The sequence below is a fragment of the Macrobrachium rosenbergii genome, chromosome 51 (genome assembly GCF_040412425.1).
Source record: "Macrobrachium rosenbergii isolate ZJJX-2024 chromosome 51, ASM4041242v1, whole genome shotgun sequence".
NCBI lineage: Eukaryota > Metazoa > Arthropoda > Malacostraca > Decapoda > Palaemonidae > Macrobrachium > Macrobrachium rosenbergii.
In genome coordinates, this window is record NC_089791.1 from 69,592,961 (window position 1) to 69,620,632 (window position 27,672).

The window sequence follows — 27,672 nt, forward strand, 5'->3', positions numbered from 1 at the left end:
TTAGCTTTTACCATTTTTGAAATATTTTCATATAAATAACGATAAATAGAAAAAATCAACCTTCGGTCAACTTTAACTCGATTGAAATGCTCGAAAAACGCAATCGTAAGCCAAAATTCTTACATTCTAGTAACAATCAATCCTTTACCTTCATTTTGCAACAAACAGAAAGTCTCTGGCACAATATTTCGATTTATGGTGAATTTTTGAAAAAAACTTTTTCCTTCCATCCGCGCGCGCGAACTCCGCTAAAAATCCTAGCATTTCTTGAGTCACCTTGTTGTAATTTTTTTGCCATTTTATATTATTCGTTACATAAAGTGTTATACATCAAAATGTGCGCAATTTCATGTAGAATACAACAAAAAATAAATCATGCTTTTAGCTTTTACCATTTTGAAATATTTTCATATAAATAACGATAAATAGAAATAAATCAACCTTCGGTCAACTTTAACTCGATCAAAATGGTAAAAATGCAATTGTAAGCTAAAAAACTTACAGTCTAGTAATATTCAATCAATTTCCTTCATTTTGAAACAATTGGAAAGTCTCTAGCACAATATTTCGATTTATGGTGAATTTTGAAAAAAAAAATTTTTTTACGTCCAGCGTTCATTTAATTCATGCATCATTTTGTGATAATATTTTCTCTGTGTTGCTTTAATCATTTTACAATCTGTTATATACCAAAATCATTGCAATTTAGTGTACAATACAACTAAAAAAATTAACTCATTAGCTTTAACCGTTTTGCTTACAGCGATTTGTATACAATTATATACGAGGTTTTTTTCGCTGTCATATATTCCAATATTTATATATGATAATGATATTTTTTCATTTCTGATGGTTGCATACTAAACTTCAGGCAATGAGAAAAAAAGAAGCCAAAATGAACTCTTAATCTTAAAAACTAAGCATGCTGTGATTTTTGAAAAAACTTTTTCTGCTTGGCGCTAGCTCCCGAACGCCGCCAGCATACGGGAGACGTTTTTGTAAATAGGGCTTCGGCGTTTAAGGGTTAACATTTGAATTTTACAAAAAAGAGAAAAATTTAAAAAATTTTTTTTAATTTATATTCTGAATTTTAATATACCGTTTTAGTATGTATGTAAGGAAGTCTGAGTAAATGTATTTATTGTATGAGAGGATGTGCTTATGTGCAGTTTTTAATTTAATTTTAATTCATTCATCTTTGTATCGGATGATCTATTGGGTCCTAGCGCTTGACTTCAGGCCTGGACCTAGTATTTTAATAAAATCCTTTGGGCCAGCCCTATGAGAGCTGAAAGTCAGCTCAGTGGTCTGGTTAAATTATTTTAATAATAATAATAATAATCCCTTAGCTATTCTCTTAAAGCAAATGGTATCATACGAGGAGGATGAGCTACAGGACTTACAGTCTTGTCAGTTTCAAACCTAACCTCACCTTCAAAGAAACCCAGGCCCTCAAAAACATTAGGATAATTCAGTACCAGAAATTCAGCTTCACTATTAGGCTTAGACGTATGTGTGAAGGAACAATCCTGTTTTATCTCATTCAAAAACCTTATAATGCCCAGTAATTTACAAGCATTCTTACTCAATATTGGGCAAAAATTTGCATCCATAATAAAAAAAATTACTTGGTATTTCTTTTTATTGTAAGTACACAAAACAGAACACTTTCCAATAGGCTTATTCTAATTCCAGTAAAGTTAACCAAATACTTTCGAGTAGGCCTTAACTCTGGCTTAACTTTTAATCTATTAAGGATGTTCTTTGGCAACATACTTCTGCTCCATTATTCATTTGAAATTTTATAGTCTCACCTTGTAACTTTTAAAGACAACATATCATCACTAAAAACACATTTCTGTTCTTTCTTAGGCTACGTTCAGGTTTATTAATTTTCATAACCTGAAGGTGGCCAACTAACTTTTCTTAATCCTCGTCCAAAGACTCTTTATTTTCATCACAACTACATGGGCTATGCTGAGCACTTCTTATTTGCTTACCTTTGTGCTTAACTCCACTACTATTTTTTGATAGCATAGTCAATTGTTTCGTCCTCAAGGAGTTACCTTCCACGGGTCTGTCAGAGCTCCATGGTGACCACACTAATATCAAAGAATTCTCTTTTAGTTGGTCTTTTGGCCAGGTAATGTGTCATAATGATAAACATTATAACACATGATGTAGTATATAATGGACTCAAAGATAAGAGGGCACTTTCCCTTGAAGAAGTGAGCTTTGGATCAGCTTCATTTGTCAGTGCTCCATATTTCACGATAGGAATCACCTAAAGAAGCAAGTTAAGTACCTAGTTTTAAGTTCCAGTTAAAGTTTTAGTTTTAAACTTTTGGAATTGTTAGTTAAATTGTGTGTGTGAAAGCCAAAAAACTGGTTTTTCTTGCCGGCACGTGGACGACACTTAAGTCATAATCACAGATTGTTAGTTGTAAAAAGTGCAAATTATTTTTAAAATTTGTTATTTAAATTAGATGTTTTACCTAAAAGAAATGTTCCACAATTTATCATTAATATAGAAAATCTTTTCAGATTATATGTTGTCTACAATAATCTAGGCAGTAGCCTAGATCAGATTGAGAATTTAGACTGGATAAATAAGGGATGTTGTCTGTGGCCTGTAACCTAGGATCACATATCCCTAAGTGTGAACTACATAACCTAGATTAGGTAGTAACCTAAACTAGGGTAACTTTTCAGAATTATCTTATTATGGGCCTAAAACAGTAGCTTAACTTAGGGCAAAGGGCCCTAAAATTAGATAATAAGCTGGGCAAAATAAAATGGTAACCTAGCTATAAGGCTAAATATCAATGAATTTTTCTTTTACATAGCATAAACACTTAAAGTGTGATCTAAGTACACGGGTAATCCAGATTGGGTATTAGACCAGGTAGCCTAGGACTAGATAAAACATTTATCCTGGCTAGATTAAATGTTAGCTGAGCATTAAGGCTACATACTAAAGTAAATTTGTTTTATTTAACCCATACTTTTAAGTGTGAATTAAATAGCTTGGATTAGGCAGTAGCCTCGATTAATGTAATTAATTAATCTGGGCAATGCAAAAAAGTAGCCTAACTATAAGGTTACATACCAGTGAATTTCTGTTTTATACAGGCAATAACCTACATTAAGTTAAGTGAGAACATTTTTAAGAAATATCTTATTATTAGCCTAAATAGTATCTTAAACAAGGTAGCTTGGGATTAGATTAAATATCATGGGCAAGACAAAATAGTAGCCTAGCAGTATGTAATGCTATATATTAGTGAGTTTCTGTTTTATATAGCCTATAAATTTAAGGGTGATCTAAAAATTTGGATTAGGCAATACCCTATACTAGGTTAAGTGAGAACATTGTAAGAAATATCCTATTTTTTATAACATAGTCGCTTGTTTCGTCCTCAAGGAGTTACCTTCCATGGTCTACCAGAGCTCCATGGTGACCAAACTAATATCAAAGAGTTCTCTTCTAGTTGGTCTTTTTGGCCAGGTATTGTGTCGTAATGATTAACATTATAACTCGTGATGGAGTACATAACGGACTCGGAGACAAGAGGGCACTTTCCTTTATCTTTAGTGAAGCTGAACCCAGTTTTTCCAATGTCAAAAGAACCTGCAAAAAAGAGAAGTGACTATTGCGCATACACGTCTGCCCTCTTGCTTACAACTGGGCCATTAAAGACCTAGGATCCATTAACTCTTTAGTCTATAGCAAACTGTCACGTCGTTACCAGCGCTCTGAAAAAATTCAACTTTTTTTTTTCCAATTTCATTATTGAGCTCATAGAAACAAAAAATAGCAAGATAAGTGCTTGATATTAAGTTCTAGTTAAAAGTTTTAGTTTTAAACTTTTGGAATTTATAATTTGTAAAAGCCGGAAACCGGCTTGTTGATTGCTACCTAGTTTCGTAAAGAGAAATTTGTTATAATTCTAACTAGGTGTTTTAACTAAAAGAAATGTTCCACAACTTATATTAGTATAGAAAATCCTTTCAGATGATATGATTTCTACAATAATCTAGGCAGTAAGTGAGAATAATTTAGACTAGATTAGTAGTGGATGTTGTCAGTAGCCTATGTCCTAGAATTACGTACCCTTAAGTGGCCTAGCTTAGACAGAGGACCCTAGGATCAGATAATAACAATAAGCGGGCAGAATAAATCGATAGCCTAACAACATGGCTATATATTAGTATAATTTTTTCCTTTTATATAAGCATGTGCACTTAAGCATGGGGATAAATAATCCAGGACTAGCCTAGGTATTACCTTTTATCAAGTTAAGTGATAACTTATTACAAAACATCCCATTTTTGGACTAAATTGTTAGCCTAGACCATGTAACCTAGGACTAGGTGAAATAGTAATATGTGCTGGATGAGATGGTAACTTAGTCTTAAGGCTACATAATTAAGGTAATTGTGTTTTGTGTAACCCATATCCTTAAGTGTGAATTATATAATCCAGATTAGGCAGTAGCCTAGATTAGAGTAAGTTATAGCCTGGCTTTAAGGTAGTGAGTTACTGTTTTATATAGTAGACCAAATAGCCTAGGATTGGATGTAAACAACAACCTGGGTTAGACAAAAATTAGTAGGCTAGCTAGAAGGCTACATATTGGTTAATGTTTTTATATAGCCCATACATTTAAGAGTGATCTATAACAATCTGGATTAGGCAATACCCTATACTAATTTAAGAAAGAACAAATAAGCTTAGGATTATATATATAAACAGTATCTTAGGCTCAAAAAAGTAACCTTGTTTTGTATGACACGGTAGCGTATCTGTAAGGCTACATACTAGTAGGGTCTTACGTAGCCTTATCCTTAAAGGTGATATAAACTTAGAACAGGCAGTAGCCTAACCATATTAAGTAGGAACCGCTTTTTAAGGAATATCCTACTATTAGCCTAAAACAGCAATGGACGAATATCAGATAAAGGGTAGTCTTGGTCGCATAAAACAGAAACCCAGATTATAAGAGGATTATTTTTTTTACAGTTTATATTCTTAAGTTTTAAATAAGCCTAGAATAGGTTAAGCGAGAACCTTCTAAGCTATATAAAACAGTAGCTTGGGTTAGTTAAACAAATTAGTTCATAGCAGTTAGTCTGAATGGCATAACAATTACAGTATTAGAATTAAAAATTTCACTTAGCCATTGCAAAAGGTCTAACAGTATATAATACAGCCATATACAGGTATGAAAACTAACCTAAACCTTAGAAGGTTTAAGTTAACATAGATATTTAATTAATTGCATTACAACTGCACACTTGTAGTCAAGTTAAATTGTAGTATGGAAACTGTATGAGGAACTGCAAAAGTGTCCCTCACTTAAAAACAATTAATACTAACTAGCTTCTAATAACAACTTATTTTATATCACTACAGGGCCACCACTAGGCGGGATCCTCAGTTCAAGTATTCCGTAGCAAATTGCTCGGTTCACTTTTTGCTAGTGGGTACGGCCAGTACCACCTGCCTTTGAGCACAGTCCTTGTAAAAAACAAGGAAAATTTGCTTGGTTGCCAGATCAGGGTGAGATTTGTAGCATGCTCCTGGCAGCAAGTTTTAAGGAAGAAACGGCTCCTTTTAAGGTGTCTCAGTGGGTCCTATTTTCAGCAGGGGTGAAGAAGGGGGAGGTTATATCTTTCCGGCAGCAGATATTTAACCCTTTCTCAGAACAACGTCAGTGTTTGGGCCAAAACCCAGTAACAGTCCCCGTTACCTCCCAGATTAAGCCGGCAGAGGAATCTTTACATGGGTTTGACATTCTTACTAAACAGTATGAAGTGGACATTGCCATGGAAATGACCCTGCTGAACCCAGAAGGCTCAGGGACATAAATTTTAGCTAGCCATGGGAGAAACCTTCCAGAAGGAAGTTTATTCGTCATGCAGCTATCATTGCTGAATAGGATCTTTCCCCCAAAAGGGATACTAGGATCCACCTAACTCTGACTGAAATTGCTACATTTTTGGAGGGGTATAGTAACATACCCAGTATTTCTGCCCCTTGATTAACAGGCAGTTACAGTTCAGTTGCTGAAGCTGAGTTAGATTGCACAAGCTTCCCCATTTGATCAATTCCATAAGGAAATTGAGTATCATCAAAGATGCCCTTGCCACAGAACAGGAATATATGAGGGACATGAAGCATGATTCCGAAAAGGAAAGTAAGTTGGTCATGTACACCCCAGAGTGTAAAAGTACTACATCTTGTAACCAAAAAGTGATTGTGGATACAAATGCTGCCCAAACAAGGTCTAATGTTAGAATTCTGACTGTAAACAACAAAATGGTCAGTTTGAAATACGAAACTTTAGATCAGAACATAATAGAGGCTCCAATACTCACCCCTGATGATACTGATAATCCTTGGTGAGACCCCTCAGTGTGCATTTTCTCTCCTGGTGGCAAATATGTAATTAATGAGAGAAAAACTATGATCAAAGTTGTACATGTAGAATTTACAAACGGCAGCAATCCGTAATTCAGAATGGCTCCTGGTACTGTCTTCACTGGACATGGAGAAACCGCTAACAGAAATGGTTTTCTTACCTGTGTCTATAGTATTAAAAGTTATAAAAATCACCCTTTACCAGATCAACAAAAAATGGATCTCTGCTTCCATTTTGAATAAGACCCTAGTTGCTCACCAAGTAACCCCAGCCATCTGTCCCTTCACTTTCAAAAGTATTAATCATGTGAAGACAGATTTTCAGAATTTGTAGTGACTAAGCACAAGAGACAATGGCAGAGTTAAAACCATCTGCCATGGCCATCCCAGTTTTGGGAAATTCCACCAAGGAATGGGTAAATCATCCTTTACCAGGTCAACGAAAAATGGATCTCTACTTCCATTTTGAATAAGACCCAAGTTGCTTACCAAGTAGCCCCAGCCTTCTGTCCCTTCACTTTCAAAATGATTAATCATGTGAAGACAGATTTTCAGAACTTGTAGTGACTAAAAACAAGAGACAGTGGCAGAATTAAAACGAACTGCCACAGTCATCCCATTTTCGGGAAATTCCAACAAGGAATGGCAATGCTACAACTCCCTTTTGAAAGGAAAAAGCTCCCTTTAGATATAGCTACGCAGCAGTTTGGAACCCTTATGAGAAGACTCAGAGGGGACAGCCTTGTCAGAATTTTATGCTAGGCTCCGACTCCTTAGTAGCCTATTATAACTTCTACCACCTCGCTGGAAGTTGCCACCAAGAGGCTTCCAGAAGATTCCAGAATAATTTTTGCTTTTGAGACCAAAAGTCTTATGAGAACCTGATGGGAAGCACTCTTTGACTTCCTAGAATGGTGCATAAAAGTGCGAATGGAAGCATTGGAGGGCTCCATCAAATCACTACAATGTCACTGCATTATTACATTCTAACCCCTTCTGTAAGGACCTGTTTGAGGAGTCTGTTGTGGCTCAACTCAACGAGCATGCATCTTTACCATGGATCTTTTAAAATGTTATGCCTTAATTCATTGTATCCATTAATATTGTATATATATATATTCCTATATTGCTTGTGTATTATAAATTGCGATCATAGCAATGAATGTTTTGGTTTGGAAATCGATCATGCGGTACTTTTATTTCGCTGTATTTATTTCAGTTCAGGGCGCTTTTCTTGCTTCTTGTTAGCGTAAATGAATCTCTAGATACTTTATTTATATGGGGCAAGGTTATTTTTCATTATACGAAGTGTTTTTAAGCTGAAATATAACTTAAATACGTCTTGTTGTGAAATTAATTTAGCTTTTTTTTTTGTTAATAGATGACATTGGCAGTTTGGGGCATTTGTTTTGTGCAAAAAAATCAAGATTCTGTTCTTTATTTTCACTTGATTTCATCATAATATGAGCTTTACGTATTTATCTTTTATTGGCATAAAAATAGCAGTAATATGTTCTTTCATATCCAGTAGTTTTTATTAAAATACTTTCTCTCCAATTTTAATTACGGTCAAGTTTCATCCATGTTGCTGATGCACGACAGTTTATAGTCATTAGCAGCTTGAACATTGTTTTCTCAGCTTCAGCTACAACTTGCAGGTCAAATTTAGCAGTATATTTCCTTGCTGATCTTTTATCCATACTGAATAAGGGTATAATGTAAAAATATTCTGTTCTACTTAACGTCTTTTGTACTATAACTATAATACAGTAATGCTTTACTACCGTACGATGGTTGAAATACAAGCAAAACAGCTGTTGTTATCTGATTCGGTGATAGAAAACAAGCTTCTCATTTGGTTGTGTATGGCTGTACGCATTTATGCAAGAATATAACGTTACTGACAATACTTTTATCATTGTCTTTTACTTTTTTAACTAGAAGATGGGATAAAGAGATGGAGGAAAAGAAGTTGGTCTGTTGTAATTTGGTTTCTCTCTCTGCCTGGTTATACGCTGCTGCCTGCGCCCACAGGAAATTTAGAAATACTTTATAAATACTGTCATATCAGTTATAAATTGCTTACCCCGTTGCAAAATCGAATTATCGTAAGGCAAATTATCATAACTTGAGCACTACCTGGGTACTGAGTATTTTAATAGTTTTATCACAAAAAAGTGCATTAGTCATGAAAATGATTTGAAAATACAGTGCAGGTTGACCATCACTAATCCGGCAATCAGTAGCCTGGAACAATCAGTAATCGGGCACAAATTTCGGCTAGAGTAATTTCTAATGTTTCCGCAGTAATTTTCAAATTTCCCGGGTCGCTGCGCTAACTCGCTCGCCAGCCGCTCCGATTTGGTGGTGCAGAGTGCTGCATCAACAAACTGGTAGCCTAGCCTACATTATACTGAACTCTGTTCACATATTAACTGTATTATACAAACATCAGCATAACAAATGTGCATCTTTTTCATGGATCTTTTAAAAAGTTATGCTTTACTACATTGTTTCCAGTTGCGTATACAGTATTCTCATATTGCTTTTGTATTATAAATTGCAATCAATGTTTTGTTTTGGGAATTGATATCGCGGTGTTTATTTCGCCGCATTTAACTAAGTTGAAGGCGCTTTTCTTGCTTCTAATTAGCATAAATGAATACAGATACTTTATTTATTTGGGACACGGATATTTTTCGTTATACGAAGTGTTTTTAAGTCGAAATATAACTTAAATACGTCTCGTTGTGAAATTAATTTAGCTATTTTTTTCGTTAATATATGACGTTCGCGGGAATCGCGGCTGGCCGTTTTGGGGGCATTTTTGTTTTGTGTAAAAAGAAATCAAGATTCTGTTAGCTATTTTCTCTTGATTTCATCATAATACGAGCTTTACATTTTTATCTTTTATTGGCGTGAAAACAGTAGTAATTTGTATTCTTTCATGCCCAGTAGTTTTGATTAAAATACATTCTCTCCAGTTTTATTTATGGTCGAGTTTCATCCATGTTGTCGATGCACGATAATTTATAGTCATTAGCAGCTTGAACATTGTTTTCTCAGCTTTAGCTACAACTTACAGCTTAAAGTTACTATAGCAGTATATTGTCCTGCCGATCTTTTCTCCAAAGCGAATAAGGGTATACAGCACAGTGAACCCCCCGTATTCGCAGGGGATACGTCCCACACACCCCCGCAAATAGGTCAAATCCGCAAATGCTTAAAACCCCTCTAAAAACACTTAGAACTGCCCATTTTGATAGCTTAAACCAAGGAAAACCCTGTAAAAATGCTTATACCTGAGTATTTTAATAGTTTTATAACAAAAAATTGCATTTATTCATGAAAATTATATGGAAATACAGTAATTAGTGAATATTTCTCAGTGAAAAATACCGCAAATGGGCGAATTTTCCGCAAATGCTGGCTAGATATGTTCCACAGAGAAACCTGCGAATGCGTGAGTCCACGAACCATGAGAACGCAAATACGGGGGGTTTACTGTAGTGTAAAAAAATATCAGTCCTGTTGTACAATACTTAACGTCATTTGTAACATAACTACAGTAATTGTGTATTACCGTACGATGGTTGAAATACAAGCAAAACAGTTGTTATCCGATACGATTATTAGCAAAACAACAGTTTCCTGTTCGGTTGTTTATGGCTGTACGCATTTACGCAAGAGTATAACGTTACTAACAATACTTTCATCATTCTCTTTTACTTTTTTAACTAGCAGATGGAATAAAGAGATGGAGGAAAAGAAGTTTTTCTATTGTAAGTTGGTCTCTCTCGCTGCCTGATTGTACCTGCTGCCTGCGCCTGCACGAAATCTAAAAATATTTCCTAAATATTTTCGTACCGGTATTAATTGCTAACCCCATCGTAAACTCGAAATATCGTAAGTCGAATTATCGTAACTCGAGCACTACCTTTATTTGATAATTGTCTTTTCTTTATTAACCAACTTGTACTGATTTATGGGATATTTTAATTCTAAGATGAGGTGCTTAGCTACTGGGTTTCGTGTATTTTGGCCTAATAAATGGCTAATCTGGCAAAATGGCTAATCCGGCACCCTCCAGGTCCCAATGATGCCGGATTAGTGATGGTCAACCTGTACTTAGTGAATATTTCTCAGTGAAAAATACCATGAATGGGCGAATTTTCAGCGAATAACGTGTATATATGTTCCATAGAGAAATCGGTGAATAGGTGAGACTGCGAATACAGGGGGTTCACTGTACAGTAAACACTTGTAATCAAGTTAGCCTGTTGGGTATGGCCTATTCCACCTGCCATGAGTATAGTCCTTGCAAAAAAACAAGGAAAATTTAGTTGGACACCGAATATATTTGAAATTTGTAGAAAGCACCTGGTAGCAAGTTTTAAGGACAAAACAGCTCATTTTAAGCTGTCTCGATGGGTCCTAGGGTTCAGTAGGGGTAAGGAAGAAGAGGTTATATCTTTCCAGCAGCATAAATTTAACCCTTTCTCAGAACAAGATCTATGTTTGGGCCAAAAGCCAGTAACATCAGTCCCCATTACCTCCCAGGTTAACCCCACGGAGGAAGTAGGTGAATCTAATGGATGGGTATGCTATCTGTCACTGGAGTAAGGTGTGACAATACTGCAACCAGACCCAACATGCTTGCGTAAGTCGCTGTAGAACTTCACCCTAAAAACATAAGTTCGTGTTTAGTTTCTTGTTCTTTATTACCAAAACCTGAAGGGTATTTGGAATAAAGAATGGGGCTGGAAACTTGTGGCTTGACCTGTGACTAGAAATGTTTTTCTTTCGGTTGTTAGGATTTAAATTTGAGAGCTTAAACCTTTCATCACTGGTCATTTTCTTTTTAAAGCTCCTTGAGGATGAAACAAGCGACTACACCATCAAAAAACAGGTTTTGACGTAGGAAAAACCTATTTTTGGTAGTCACTGTTGAGTCCTCAAAGCCCTCCCACTTCTCTGACAAAAAGGCATGGGATTTGGGCAAAGGATCATCTTGCACTGACCAACAGAAAGTAATGGCTACCTGGTCTTGTGCCAGTCCATTTGTCAACAATATGGCGGACTGCGCATGTGCGATAATCACTTCTTCTTTTAGCAGGTTTGATGCTAAAAAACTGTGTTCAGCTTCGCTGAACAAAAGGAAAAGAGCCCTCTTATCTTTGAGTCCATTAAATACTCCATCACATGTTATGGTGTTTATCATTATGACACAATACCCGGCCAAAAGATGAACTAAAAGAGAATCCTTTGATATTAGTGAGGACTCAACAGTGACTACCAAAATTCGGTTACAGACTTATTTTATTATAGATAAAGTAATACATATTCCATAATAAACAGATTAATTCTAAATACTTTTTTGTTGTACATAAGAAAAAAACTAATGTTCAATGGGCAGTATAAAGGGATTTTGACAAAGGAAAAATCTATTTCTGAGGGAGGCCCTGTGTCACCCGGTGAAATTCCTATTAAGCACGAATTTCTAGGTATAGATATTGCTAAATATACCAGAGAAAAAAGCTATCAGGAATGCTGGGGTTACTACCCCCAGATCGAACATCTGTTATGAAATAGACGTCGGTATAGATAAGGGTGAGTGATTGTTGTCACTGCCACAGGACTGCACTCTGAAGACATCCCAATGACAAAACCCCGAACGTGAGGAGCCGATCTAACACACTCGCACTCACCTGCCCGCCAACCGACGACCTCAGCGCCATCTGTACTCATTCCAGGCTAGCACCCCCACAAGCTTGGTATGCCTACTCGGGAGGGAAACCTAGATCCTGGGAGGGTCACGGGTGACACAGGGCCTCCCTCAGAAATAGATTTTTCCTTTGTTAAAATCCCTTTTCTGAGCTCGTCCCTGTGTCAGCCGGTGAAATCATGACAGAGAATCATACTAAGCTTTGGTGAAAGTCTAAAAGGAATGAACAGTTAGGTGAACATGTATAAAAACACTATTACTGAAAATAGTTTTAATTATCCCCCAAAACATGATTAAATACCAAAGGTATAGACAGAGAAACTGAGTTATAACTAGGGATACAATTAATACCACAGTAAAGGACATGAGAAACAACTATGTACATAATACTATGGTGGGAAGGTACCAAAACTAAATAAACGACAGAAAATTTATAAAGGTACCTCCAGCCTTAAAACTAAATCACAGTAAGTATAACATATCGCAAACTTAAAAACTAACACCGCAAGATTGTACATCATAATATTAGGAGCCAGGCTGTGAGGCATGTCTGGTCCAGGAGAAAATTGCAGGGCAAGTAAATGAGGCAGGCGGGCAGGGTGGAAAGGATAGGGATTAAAGGTTAATTTAAGGCGGAGGGACAATGCTCCCTACAGCCACCGCAAGGAACTTCAGAGCTTCCAGTGATTTCAGATAGTGGCGTTTAAACACTGATGGAGATTTCCAACCCGTATACTTCTTAAGCTCATCGAAATTCATGTTATGAAAATAATTAGTGGAGGTAGCCACTGCTCGGATATCATGAACCTTAGGGACTGAATCCGGGTTAGCTTGCTTAACGAAGTATAGAATTTGTTGTCTGATAGCCTTTAAAGAAAGTGTTCCTCCTTTTTCCCTGATAAAAAGAGGACCAGACAAACACTGAGAAGTTCTTCATAAATAGTCCCTCAAGGTAGCAACTGGGCATAAAGACAGGTCTTGTGGAAGAGGAACAACCTTCCAGGGGACCACCTATCCTGAGGGTCTTCATTTTTGCTAAGAACCTTTGATCTGGGGAAAGCAGAACTTCTCCTGATGGGAGAAAATCCACATGATTGTACCTCTAGAGAGAGCAGACAGTTCTGATATTCTGGCACCTGAAGCTAGACTAATTAGGAACAACGTCTTCCTTAACAGACTCAAATAAGAACATTGATCGTTATTAGTTTCTGAGGCTAATTTTAGAACATCGTTAAGAAACCAGGAAACCGTATGTGGACGGGTCGCTGGTCTCAAACAAGCGCATGCTCTGGGAATGGACGAAAAATATGAATCTGTTAAATCAATCTTGAAGCCATGCAAAAACACCTTTTTCAAAGCTGATTTCGCTGTGGTAATGGTGGCCGGAGCCAGACCCTTTTCAAACAGTGACCTAAAGAATGATATTGCCAAATTGGTGGTCATGACTTGAGCTTCAGATTCCTTCAAAAAAGATGCCAACTTTTTAACTGCTGAATCGTTTTGTCTGAGGGTAGAATCTCTTTTATCTGATTCCAGAAACAGAGTATTAACGGGATCAATATCCGCACCTCTCTGAGCGGCGAATTTCATAAAGTCCATAAAGCCAGGGCATTCAGAATTCTTGAGGAAGCTGACACAGTCCGTGTTTGCACTATTTGAGTCAGCTGTGGCTTGGGTATTTGATGACACCGTAGTTTGAGCTCCAGAAGAAGAGGGAACCAATTGCTCTTCAGCCAGTTGGGAGCTACCAGGGCCACTTGACCTTTGAATGACCTGAGCTTGTGCAAGACCTTCATCAGCAGGTTTATTGGCGGAAACAGATATGTTTTCTGCCATTTGTTCCAGTCCACTGACATTGCATCCGTAGCGTGAGCTTGAGGATCCAGGTTGGGAGCAACATAACAAGGGAGTTTGTGATTGCTTTCCGTGGCAAACAAGTCCACCTGAAGGCCTGGAACCTGACGGCGGATCCATTCGAAAGAAGCCTTGTCCAGGGACCATTCTGACTCCAGCGGAGTTGCCCTGGACAGGGAGTCTGCAATGACATTCCGGACTGCTGCTAGATGGGTAGCTGACAGGTGCCAGCCGTGTTTCTCCGCCAGGGAGAAAATGGCTATCATCACTTGGTTTATCCGACTCGATTTGGAACCCCCTCTGTTTATGCAATGTACCACTACTGCGCTGTCCAACACCAGCCTGATATGAATCTGGTTGGTGGGGCAAAGCTTTTTCAGAGTTAGAAACACTGCCATCGCCTCCAAAATGTTTATGTGGAACTGACGGAACAGTGTGGACCATGTACCCTGTACCTTTTCTTTTGGTGAGTACCCTCCCCACCCGCTTTAACGAAGCGTCTGTGTGGATTATTAGAGCTGGGGGGAGGGAATTGAAGGGAACTGACTTTGAAAGACCCTTGACTGTGGACCACGGCCGAGTCTTTCCTCAGCACCGGAGGAATTAATGACACCTTGTCCCTGAGCTTGACATTGGCTCGTCTTCGCCACACTCTGTTTATGTCTTTCAGTTTTGCTTTTAGGAGCAGATCTGTTACAGATGCGAACTGAAGAGAACCCAGGATTCTTTCTTGCATTCTGCAAGAGGCTTTCCTGTTTTTGAGGAATTGCCTGGTGGCTTTGGCTATCTCTCTCCGTTTGGCTGGCGGAATAGACAGCTTGTGCGAGACCAGATCCCACTGGATACCCAGCCACTGAAATCGAGCCTCGAGTTAGGCGGGACTTCGCCCTGTTTATCTGAAAGCCTAGGGATTCCAGAAACTCGATCACTATGGCCGTAGCTCTCCGGCACTCCCCGGCGTTGGATGCCCAAATTATCCAATCGTCCAGGTATGCGGCTAGCGATATTCCCGGGACTGTAACTGTTGTACTACCATTTCTGCCAGCTTCGTGAAAATTCTGGGTGCTATGTTGAGCCCAAATGGCATGACCCTGAACGAGTAGGCTTGTTTCCCCAGTCTGAAACCTAGGAAGGGAGAGAATTTCGCGCAATCGGACGTGATAATATGCGCCTGAAAGATCTATAGAGGTGGTGACGGCTCCATGAGGAAGTAGAGTCCGCACTGCATGATTGTAAGCATGCAAAATTTGTCGATTGTATATAAAGGTTGAGACGTGACAGATCCAAGATTACTCTCTGTTGACTGGAGTCTTTCTTGGGAACACTGAAATTTCAGGTGTCTCACTTTCTTTATGGCCCTCTTTAGGAGTAATTCCGCCGCAAAGTCCCGTAGAGCTTTGGAAGACGGTTGATGAAATCTGATCAGAGGGGAGGGCCTTGATCCAACTCCACCCCAAACCTTTGAGACTATACTGTGGGCCCATGGACTGAAGGTCCACTGGTCCCTGAACAGGTGAAGTCTGCCGCCCACCTGATTGGTCTCACTGGGAAGGTGAAGGCTTGCCTCCTCTACCACGGCCTCCTCTCCCCCGGGAAAGGGATCGCAAGGCAGCCTTGCCTCTGAAGGAGGCTCTTGCTCTACTCCCCCTTGCGCTCCTGTTAAGGCCTCGAAACGACCCCTGGCCCTCATAGGAGGGGTTATATACAGGAGACGTTACGAAGGTAGGCACAGCAAGGGAGTGCTGAGCTGCACCAGCACGAACTGTTGAGGCTGGGCCTTCGAGGTAGAAGGCTGGCCAACTGGCGAGACAGGTACAGCTTGGACAACGGCTTGTTGGTGTTGTCTTCTGTGCCTCCTGTATCTCTTACCAGGCCTGTTTTGGGGCCCGGCAGACTCAAGGGTTTTCCTTTTGAAAGCAGGGATACCCCAGCGGGAGCGCAGACTCTGATTGGCCCTGGTTGCCTCAGCCAGGACATTATTGACTTCTCCTTCGGGGAAGATACTAGCCCCCCAGAAGGAGCTTTTCATGAGCTTGTTAGGCTCATGTCTTATGGTAGTGTCAGCGAAGATGTATTTGCAGCAGTTCATCCGCGCTACCATGAAGTCAAACAAGTCCGCCTGAAATCCTGCTAACAGAGACTTCGTCAGGACCTGGAAGAGTGGCTCCTCGGAGTACATTACTGCCGTGGATTCCGCCAGGCACAGGGAGTTCAGTGATCGGCTCAGCCGACACCTAGCCTCAAACTCTGCTTTCAGGAGGGCTTCTGGCAGTTTGGGAAGCTGCTCACTGAATAAGGTGGATGCGCAATATGGGTCCAGCTTACCCGATGTAAAAGTGGCCGGGGCATCCTTCCAGAAATCATCGTCTCCGGGGAAGATCAGAGAGGTGGGATCAGTCTCCCGGAGCTGAGGCGACGGCTTACCTTCCGTGCATGCCTGGGCAGTCGCAAGAGCCACCTTAGTCATGCAAGGGGTTGGGATTCTATCACCCAACAAGAACATCATGAAGTTGCCCTTGAAGGGGGTCAACTTCGTGTTCTCCGCCTGCCACTCATTAAATGTGCGCAGCAATGTAGACCGCCTGGTCCCTTGGGAAGATCACTGTCTCCTTCGGGACCTTATCCGTCCTTACCCAAGCTTCCTCCGTCAACCTGGCAAAGCCTGGGTAGGGGGCAGCAGGTCAGGGGAAAGAATTCCTACTCCTGAAGCCTGCGCGTGCCCAGACCCTCGATCGTTAGGGTATCTTCATGCCGGGAGCATGAAGGGCCAAACACCAGGGATTTCCTTGTCAAATGGAGGGAGGCGGAGGCATCCGAATGGGGGTAATGTATCGCTGACCCACCGAGCGCATGAACCCGGAGAGCATACTCTCCTGGCTCTGCAACCTCTCCGTAAGCTTGTTGAGCTTAGCATCCACCTCCGAGGTAAACTTCTGCAGAAGTATACCGGCAAACTCCTCCGGGTCAAAGGCAGGTTGGCGAGGAGGGCTAGCCTTAGCTGCCCTCGAACTCGCTCCCTTAGCAGAGGGAGTGGCCTTGTTTGTGGAAGCCACCGGACTAGTATCCCGTGGCTTCACCGGAGGGAAAGGGGTTGCTTTGCAGGAGGTTGCGGACTTATAGCCCTTCGCCTTCCAAGACTTCTTCAACTTGGGGACAGCGGATTGCGCCCTGTCCTCCAAGTAAGAAGACTTTTGAAAGCCCTGAAAAGAAGAAGCGGTGGATGAAGGGGAATCAAAAAGGGAGCCCGCCCCCACTGCCTCACTTACCTCCCTACCTACCTCCTGGTCCTGTTCCGTGTTCATGGGCTCCAGGTCAAGGTTTATGGCCGCCACTTCCTCTGACACCGCCACGTACAAGTTCTCGTCCTGGGGAGGCTGGGTTTCTACCCGGATCTGCTCGATGAGAGGAGCGGCGACTTTGGATGGAACAGCCGCTGAGATCCGGGCGACGGGGTAAAGCAGATTCCGGATGTTCTCATCCAGAACATATGGCTTCCCCGATGGAACATTCCTACCAAAACCAGCCACCCAGGCTCGAAGGGAACCCAAGGCGTCACTGCGGGAAGCTTGGTCAGCCTGGAAGAGAGCAGGGACTTAATAACCGAGCGCTCAGTGAAGAGATATATAAGCAATATATCAGGAACATAACGTACTTGAAACAAGTGAGGCAACCAGGTAAACTAAAGGCAGTAACTATAGGCTTACCGACTCGTCCTGGATAAGCTCGTAAAGAGCAAAGCAAACCTCACAACCGTCCGGGTGCCACACGATGAGATTGTCTATCCGGACTGCACAGCCCGAATGGGAACGGCAGACAATGTGCCCATAGGGCTGGTGCAGCACTGCAGTGCACCCGGGCTCCTCACAACGTACTGTCTGTAAGTGGAAGGCGGTATATGAACATACTAATTTAAGGCGCGCCGGAGCAGAACCGGGCGGAGATAGGGACCTTAAACTATAGCAGGTAATGGAGCATGCTAATTAATTTATACCGACCGCCGGAGCATTCCGGGGGATGATAAATCAGAGCAAAACATGACACACACTAAATTAAGGAGCGCCGGAGATAGTTCGACGGAGCAGGACCTTAACCTAGGATCATGCAACTCTTAATTGTAAAATCAAATTAAAGTATAATTACTGCCGGAGTCCGGCAGCAAGTATTAGTTTATACCGAACCCGCCGGAGCAGTCTGGCGGGACGATAAACCAGAGCAAAACACGACACACACTAAATTAAGGAACGCCGGAAATAGTTCGACGGAGTAGGACCTTAACCTAGGATCATGCAACTCTTAATTGTAAAATCAACTTAAAGTATAATTACTGCCGGAGTCCGGCAGTAAGTAAATGGTTAACAACATAGGATAGCAGTACACTGCTGGTCATAGTGTTCCGGCGCAGACCCCTCCGAGATCCCGTGCCTCCGTCACTTGGTTACACGGGGAGGGCGGGGTAAATCATTACCTCCAGTTATTATACAGCTAGAGAACTAGGTGTGACTAAGGCCAACCTACTGAAAACCAAAACCACCGCAGTGGTAACAGGTAAGAAGGCAACGGGAGGACCGGGGACGGCAGAGCGGAACCAGCGAGGAAGTGTTTGAACCCTGAAGGTGATCGAAGTTCAGCTCGACCCGGAGGAGAGCGAACCAACGAAACACTAACCGAGCGGTTGACATCAGAACGGAGGCCAGGAGGGTGGGTGACTCTCAACTGGGAACCGGACTAGTCCCCCTGGGGATGACGATCAAAAAGACCGACGTCCCACACGCGAGGAGATGACATACCACTGGCAAAGTCAGGGAGGCAGTAATTAGAAGGTGGAATCGAGAGTTATGTTCAAGTGGACGGGGAACACCCCCATACACTGACTGTAACTCCCCACGGGGCGTCGAAACAGACGTATCGACTTCCTGCGCGCAGGGAGACTCATGACACTCACCAAAAGTACTAGGGGAGGATAGGACAATAGCACTATTCTAAAGCAACGCCAAGCTCTCACCCTCCTCTGAAGGCGCAGCCCAGACAGTAAAAGGGAGGAGAGAGAGGAGAGGAAGAGGGGTGGAAGGGAGAGAAAGTCCTGTAACGCAGTCCAACCAACAACCGACCCATAGGGCAGAAGGGCAATGCATAAAGAAGATCCCCTTTTTTATTTTTCCTCCCTCCCTCTTTAGAGGGAGGAGGGGATGGGGGCTTCAGATGCCCTAGCAAACCCGAAAACGAGCGGTAAGGTGGATGGAACAACAAACAGGAACTCCCTCGACCAGCCTACCCCTCCCTCCCCCGCTCAAGCGACATAGTTGGGAGAGATGGGAGCTAAGACAATGCCAAAGCCTAACCTGAATAGCCTAACCCACCGATTGGAGCGAGAGGGCTAGGCTAGGATCCCAATTTCTGATAAGTACCGCTAAAGTTAACCAATAACCATATAAGTACACGTAATATGATCGAATATACAAAAATATAAGAACTTGTGCTAAGCGTATAGCCTAACCGAGCGAGGCGAACAGGAGGTAGGCAACCAACTGGCTGCTCCTGACGCCGAGCCCGGACCACAATAAATCCGAATTATCCATGTCATCCATTACACTACAAATCAGAGAAACTGACAAAAGAAAGCACCACCTTGGAGAGGGAATCTACTAGCGCGAGAGCCTGGTATAAGCTATGAATTAACTGTAAGAACCAAAATAAGGGGAGGAAGCCTCCGTGAGGAATGACGCTAATCAAGGTACCAGGAACCACCCGACATAGATAAATGCCTCCAAAAGGAACTTCTTGAAGGGGAATTACAAGACATGAATAAAATTGTAAACGACCGAGAGAAACCCCTGCAGAAACAAGCGGTAAGGGTGTACCTCAAGGTCATCATGGCGGAGGCGGTGAACGCCGGGGAGCGCCCGATATATGACCCTGTAAATATTAACTTACGGGCCAATAAGAGCCTCACTGATAATAAAACCCCACAAGAAGATGGTACTTAACTTCATAAAGGTGAAATTGCTTGAAGACATGGTCAACTCAAGGAAAATTGGGTGAAAAACCAGCACAAGAAAAAGCCTTCTTAAAGGAAAAACGTGCTAGAATGGAATGAGTACAGATGGCGCTGGGGTCGTCGGTTACGGGCAGGTGAGTGCGGGCGTTAGATCGGCTCCTCACGCCCGGGTTTTGTCATTGGGATGTCTTCAGAGTGCAGTCCTGTGGCAGTGACAACAATCACTCACCCTTATCTATACCGACGTCTATTTCATAATAGATGTTCGATCTGGGGGTAGTAACCCCAGCATTCCTGATAGCTTTTTTCTCTGGTATATTTAGCAATATTTATACCTAGAAATTCGTGCTTAATAGGAATTTCACCAGCTGATGCAGGGACGAGCTCAGAAATCAAATGTTCAGTGTTCATTGCATAGACGGACTTTTGGCTGCACTTGCCAAGTGTCAAAATAGATTACCTGAACAGGTAAATAAATTATTGATATTTTTCTTTTCATTAATGATATTAGTGAGACAACTTTTAAAAGAAATAAGAATTCATATTGATACACAAGGCTTCATTGTGAAATGTCAGTTTATGGTGTTAAGCCTACAAGTAATAGCAAGTGTAACTAGGCATATGAAAATAAATTATGTTTATTACTAATATTTAAGCAGTAATAATTTAACTAGGTCTACTGTTTCACTTCAGAATTACTGTCTGCATTAATGATGTTGAAATTGGTTTTACATTTAAGCACTAATTGCAAATCAAGCCCTTCTAACTTTTAATCATATTTTCATCCCCAGAGTTTTATGTAAGAAAAAATATTGAGTATAATAGCACATTTTTTTTTTTTTATCACATTGATACCAAGGTAACAGAAACAGAGAGCAGCTGTGTTTAAAATTTACTTTCACATACAACTGTTGTTTTTTTTTTCTCCACCAAAGTTCAAATAAAAACCCAGCTAAGTAAATAGTTAGTTGAGTGACTAAAGTGCAGTGTGTGAACTTTGAAGTCTTCTCATGGTCATGTTGCCATCACAGAGTTTTTGTAATTGCTAGATCCAGGTTTTTAAAAAACCTATCAGGAGAGAAACGAGATTAAGAAACAAATAACATTCACTAAATTATTGTTGTAACAAGGTGAAAACTAGCTGTTTTTAATGCTTAGTTAAAGGGAAATGGTATCTGAAAATGGTATCACTGGTTACCCAATGATTTCATGTGTTGCCAGTACTTGCTAGATTTTCAATGTGTGAATTAAACATGATATGAGAACTCATAATTTTAATATGCACAGTTTCTTAATCTTGCTGTTATAGCTTGAAAATCCCAGGGTCTGCTTGTCACAATCCAAGAATTGTTCCAGGTTCTTTCAAACTCTAAACAATAATTTTTCAACACCAGCAATCGAAATATGGGAAATGAGTGTAAAAAGAAACTCACACAACACTACAACACATTTATTTACAACCTTATTTACAAAAAAAAAAATGAAATGTTGTTTCCCCTTTGCTCTCATTCAGTGCAACACTAAACAAAACAAATGTACTGTAAGCAGTTATAGTTAGGGGAAACAGGTTGCAAGGTAGAGCAATCTTAATACTTAAATGGCGAGTTGGTGAGTTATCCTTCTTGGCTGGGGTTTCAGCTGAAGAGATGATGCTGGCACGATGACCATGGGCTTGAAGACGTCACAGCAGGGCAGCTGGGAACTCAGCAGAGATGTTACTGGTACGATGACCACGGGCTTGTAGACGCCACAAAAGGGATGTCTTCAGGAAGATGCAGCAAATGCTGTTTCTCCAAGAATCCAGAGATTGTGCAAATGAAGGGCAGGAAGGACTGGCGACTCCTCCCCCACACAAGCAGGAAGGGCTGACTACTTTTCTTCATCACTGGTATGTAGGGCTCGCTGCCTCACCTCGTCTCAAACTTGGAGGGCTTAGGGACTTCTCATCACAAGCAGGAAGGGCTGGCTGCTTCTCTTCATTTCCGGCAGAACAAGGTTTTTATGGAGAAGAGTAAGAGTCGTCTGATGGGGATACTCTAATTGGAACCTTGCTTCATCTGACCTCTGATGCCCTCTCTGTCTCTATCTGTTTCTATCTCTGTCTTGGGAGGTCTCCTCTGGAAGCTTATATGCCACTGTATGGGCAGAGCTAGTGACGACAGACAGTCGTCATTCCCATATCTGGAGTTTTTTATTTTCTGCATAATGCTTGGTACCTTAAAAACCGCCCCTTTCCAGTCACGCCATAGAAGCTTCCAGAACAAATTTTCTGATGCAGTGTGGATCGAATATTGCACAATGTTACAAAGTCATGGCATGAGATACCATGTGGTGTCGTTTCCACAAGAAAGGATTGTCATCGAATCTCTAATTGTCCATGAGGTGTTGACAGCAGTAACTGACTGGTGATGACATCTTCAGGCAAACACAGGAAGCAGTCACGTCTTGGAAAAGAGATTTTCTTTTCAATATATTTCAACATTTTTGCATCTACCCACGACACTGCTGGTGTGGAGATTGTTTAGAGGGACATTGTTTTCAGTGTTTTACTGAGGAAAGAAGCTTGTACTTATCTCTCTCTGAAGCTTCAATCAATTGTAGGTAAAATAATATTGTATAATAACAAATGAAAATTGTTAGGCTAATTTTTATGTTGTTTAACATTTAAGTCCACATTTTCTGGTGACTTTTAAGCTCCTTAGCCTACAGAGTAGGTCAGAAATGTAACCCTTTAACGTTCTGTGTTCTTGAGATCTTTTACAAGGTAAGGCTGCTTATCTGTTTCACTTGGAACCATTGCACCAACTTGAATTTTTGCTGCCTGTATCACCTTCATCCATTTGATGGCTTGCTCAGTATGTCTTGTATACAGTACTAGGAACCATTACATTGCTTTTTATAATTTTGTTTTACAATTTTTATTTATAATAGTATTACAGTACTTTCTTTTTTATTCAGGACTATTTGATGCTACAAAAATTGAAGCTCATGCAGCATCATGTGGTATTATTTCTTCAGATTCAGACATGACTGACATTGAAAATGATGATTCAGCAGTAAATCATAAGGAAGACAAGGTTAGCTGATAATATTGATTTTTTTTAACATTAAAGAAATTATTCTTCCAGTTTTTTTTATTTATTTATTTTTTTTTTTTGCTTTATACAGTGTGAAACTTTCCAAGTCTCTTCAACTCCTTTTTACATCATTTAAAGCTTTCATCAGCACATATCAGTTATTACATTCTTTTCATAGTCTCCATTTTTCTTCCGTAATTCACAAAAGATAAGGTAGTTCAGTATATATGAATTTTAGTTTATAAGGGGAAGATCCAATGTTTTATCATTTTACATTAATAATCCTTTGATTATCCAAATTATAAAACTAAGGTTGAAAATTTACGTCAATGCAAAAGTACCTCACATCACTGGAAAACCATTGCCAGATAGCTGGGAATTGCCAAAAGTAGGGGTATGGCTTAACCATGTTATTAAATATAAGTTGCTGATGAATGTGTTATGTTTTGTAGAAAGGTAAACCATTTCAGTGTCAGCACCATTTAAACTATTAAAGATAAGATTGTAATTAAATTAATGGTGTACAAACATAAAGTGCATGTAAAGATGGTCTAAATAACTGGCAATCCATCTTTAGATGTGGAAAAAGTGATTGGGTACTTTATTATTCATCTGTTTTTCTTGTCAGCATGTTGCCTGTAGGATGACAGATATTTCTTCTTTTGGATGCCTTTTTAAAATTATTTCTTTGATATCCAGTAAAACAATATTCAAGTTGTTATTGTTTAATATCAAACCAATAATTTACAGCCATTTTATTTGTTATGAGATTTAATTTAACAACCACTCTCCGAGGGAAGAGGGTACCTCTGTCTTGCCAAATGATCAGTGTGCATGTGCAGCAATGTCTGGAAGCTCTTCATGTGTCAGACCAATTCATTTTTAATTTTTCTGCTGTTACACATGCATTCTTTTCTGATATTTCATGTATCATCAAGTCATATCTATTCTTATCATTTTGTATCACTTCCTTTTCCCATTGAGGAGGATTATATTTTCATTGAGAATGTATACTGTAATTGTCAAATTTCTGTACTATAGCTCAGCAGATCTTAAGTGGATAGAAGGTGGGGTTCAATATGGAATGCTACAAAATGGGTATTCCCTTGGAATATGAACTTTCCATCAGGGTTATAAAACACCAAGAGCAAGGTTCTCATAAGCCAATTTGGATATCCAGAATACCATTCAAGTTTTCCACATTTTTAAAATTGCTTTTAATTAATAATTTGTTCCTACACAAATACAAACCCTCATGCTTTTCACTAGTATAAACTTGTGAATGCAAGCTGGAATGGCTTTTAAAAAACATACTGGCAAGAACGGGGAGGCCCCACCCATATTTCAGTCTGCATGCCACTTTTCTTTTGGCCGCTGTCAGATGCAGATGTCTTTTCTGGGTTTTCTGGAGCTACCTTCGCTGTTATTTACTTCATGCTCTGTGGTATTGAGTATTTTGGTTTTTTCTTTTTCTGTGAGTGATAGATTTGTTTTGTTTGCCTTGAAATGGATCAAACCCATAAATAATTATGCCAACCATTTTCTCTGCACCTAGAAAACCCCTCACTATCAAGCCCTGTCCTGGGATTGACAGACCTTTTATGGTTCCTATCAAGTGTTGAAGATCACCTGCATGCACTGTGTACATATTGCAGAAAACATTTCTTTTGCAATGGGGAGGATCCATGTTCTGAGTGACAGGAGTGCCATCAGAGCAGTGGGTAAGATTTTAAGCCAAGAAGAAGAAGGCCAGGAAGATCTCACCTGTCATCAGAGGTGAATACTCCACCGGTGACACCAAAGGAGGTCTTTTGCACCTACCCTCCACCTACTGTTTCAGCTCCCAAGAGAGCCATCTCCCCTTCATTGTCTCACACCGATCATTTGGTGGGAGTTGGGAAGCGGGAGGGGACATTCACTCTGGTAACTGTTTTGAGGCTTCTTTTCACTGGGAGGGAGAGTCTTTGGCTGGTCTTCTTACTTCTTACACTTCTTACAGTTCGTTCGGGTTGCCCCAGGTCCCTCAGTGTGAGGCACCTCTGATGTCTACCAGAGAATTGCTAATGCATCTTCTGGTATATTTTGCAGCTTCCAGTCTTGGATGGTCTGGGATGCAGGTTAGATATTTGTCGAGCTTATTCTTAAACACATCTACACTACTCCTGATATGTTCCTCAGATGAGCTGGTAACGCATTGAATAGACGCTGCATTATCGATGCTGGTGCATAGTGGATTAATGTCCTGTGTGCTTTCCTTAGTTTTCCTGGTATAGTTTTGGGCACTATTAACCCTTTAACACTGACTGGACGTATTTTACGTCGACAAAAAGTTGTCTGTCGGGTGCCAAGTGGACGTAAAATACGTTGAATACAAAAAGTTTGTTTAAATATTCGCGGAAAAATACTTATAGGCCTCGTTTGCAAAAAATTTTAAATCACGTGCCTTGAGGGATGCTGGGAGTTCATGGATCACGCAGTTGTTTTGTTTACAAGAGTGACCCAGCTGCGCATGCGTGACTTCTTTCTTATCCCAAAAGAAAGCATCAGCTAACTCTGCTGAAAATCTCAGAAATTCTTTAGTCACTTTGTCGTAATTTTTGCACCGTTTTCTATTAGCCTTTACATAAAGTTTTATATATGAAAATGTTTGCAATTTCATGTAGAATACAACAAAAAATAACTCATGGTTGTAGATTTTATCAGTTTTGACATATTTTCATATAAATCATGATAAGTGCCAAAATTTCAACCTTTGGTCAACTTTGACTCGACCGAAATGGTCGAAAAATGCAATTGTATGCTAAAACTCTTACATTCTAGTAATATTCAATCATTGACCTTCATTTTGCAACAAACGAGAAGTCTCTAGCACAATATTTCGATTTATGATGAATTTTTGAAAAAAACTTTTTCCTTACGTCTGCACTAACTCTGCTGAAAATCTCAGAAATTCTTTAGTCACTTTGTCGTAATTTTTGCACTGTTTCGTATTAGCTGTTACATAAAGTTTTATATATGAAAATGTGCGCAATTTCATGTAGAATACAACAAAAAATAACTCATGGTTGTAGCTTTTATCAGTTTTGACATATTTTCATATAAATCATGATAAGTGCCAAAATTTCAACCTTCGGTCAACTTTGACTCTACCGAAATGGTCGAAAAATGCAATTGTAAGCTAAAACTCTTACATTCTAGTAATATTCAATCATTTACCTTCATTTTGCAACAAACGAGAAGTCTCTGGCACAATATTTCGATTTATGGTGAATTTTTGAAAAAACTTTTTCCTTACGTCCACGCTAACTGCTGAAAATCTTGTAAGAGCCTGATGCCATCTCTTCCTTTAAACACGTGTGTGTTCATCGTCCATCGGAGTGGACAAGACAACAAGAGCATCTCGTTTTCTTTCTCTAAAGGAACGCAATTTCAACCATACAATATTTCCGTCTGTTTCTCCCTAACCATTGTTGTCGTGATGTATGTACAATCACCACTACTTGCATTGCCATGCAAGCATTCTAATCTTGTACTCATAATGTTCCAATGAATCTTCTGTATCAAACTGTGTGTATGTTTCTGTTTGTGAAGACGCCAAATGTCTCGCCACTCCGATGGATGACAAACACACGAACACACACGTTTGGAAGAGACGGCATCAGGCTCTTACAATCTCAGAAACTCTTTAGTCACTTTGTCGTAATTTTTGCATGGTTTTATATTAGCTGTTACATAAAGTTTTATGTATGAAAATGTGCGCAATTTCATGTAGAATACAACAAAAAATAACTCATGGTGGTAGCTTTTATCAATTTTGACATATTTTCATATAAATCACGATAAGTGCCAAAATTTCAACCTTCGGTCAACTTTGACTTGACGGAAATGGTAGAAAAATGCAATTGTAAGCTAAAACTCTTACATTCTAGTAATATTCAGTCATTGACCTTCATTTTGCAACAAACAAGAAGTCTCTAGCGCAATATTTTGATTTATGGTGAATTTTTGAAAATTTTTCCTTACGTCCACGCTAACTCTGCTGAAAATCTCAGAAATTCACTTTGTCGTAATTTTTGCACCGTTTTATATTAGCCATTACATAACGTTTTATATATGAAAATGTGGGCAATTTCATGTAGAATACAACAAAAAATAATTCATGGTTGTAGCTTTTATCAGTTTTGAAATATTTTCATATAAATCACAATAAGTGCAGAAATTTCAACTTCCCGTCAACTTTGACTCGACCGAAATGGTCGAAAAATGCAATTGTAAGCTAAAACTCTTACATTCTAGTAATATTCAATCATTTACCTTCATTTTGCAACAAACGAGAAGTCTCTAGCACAATATTTCGATTTATGGTGAATTTTTGAAAAAAACTTTTTTTACGTCCACGCGTCACGAATTTTGTGATAATATTTTCTCTGTGTTGCTTTGATCATTTTACAATTTGTTATATACCAAAATCATCGCAATTTAGTGTAAAATACAACGAAAAAAAATAGCTCATTAGCTTTAACTGTTTTGCTCGCAGCGTGATTTGTATACAATTATATATGAAGTTTTTTTTTGTGCTGTCATATATTCCAGTATT

At 39.8% G+C, this 27,672-nt stretch overlaps 1 protein-coding gene across 1 annotated transcript in view; it reads left to right on the plus strand.

The window, feature by feature from the left end:
* The window catches only part of LOC136833092 (uncharacterized), a 532,781-nt gene that overhangs the window by 484,086 nt on the left and 21,023 nt on the right, over positions 1-27,672 (plus strand). The window contains exon 10 of the mRNA XM_067094739.1: positions 22,957-23,075. The gene's annotated coding sequence lies outside the window, so the exon portion shown is untranslated. The remainder of the gene's footprint in view (positions 1-22,956; positions 23,076-27,672) is intronic.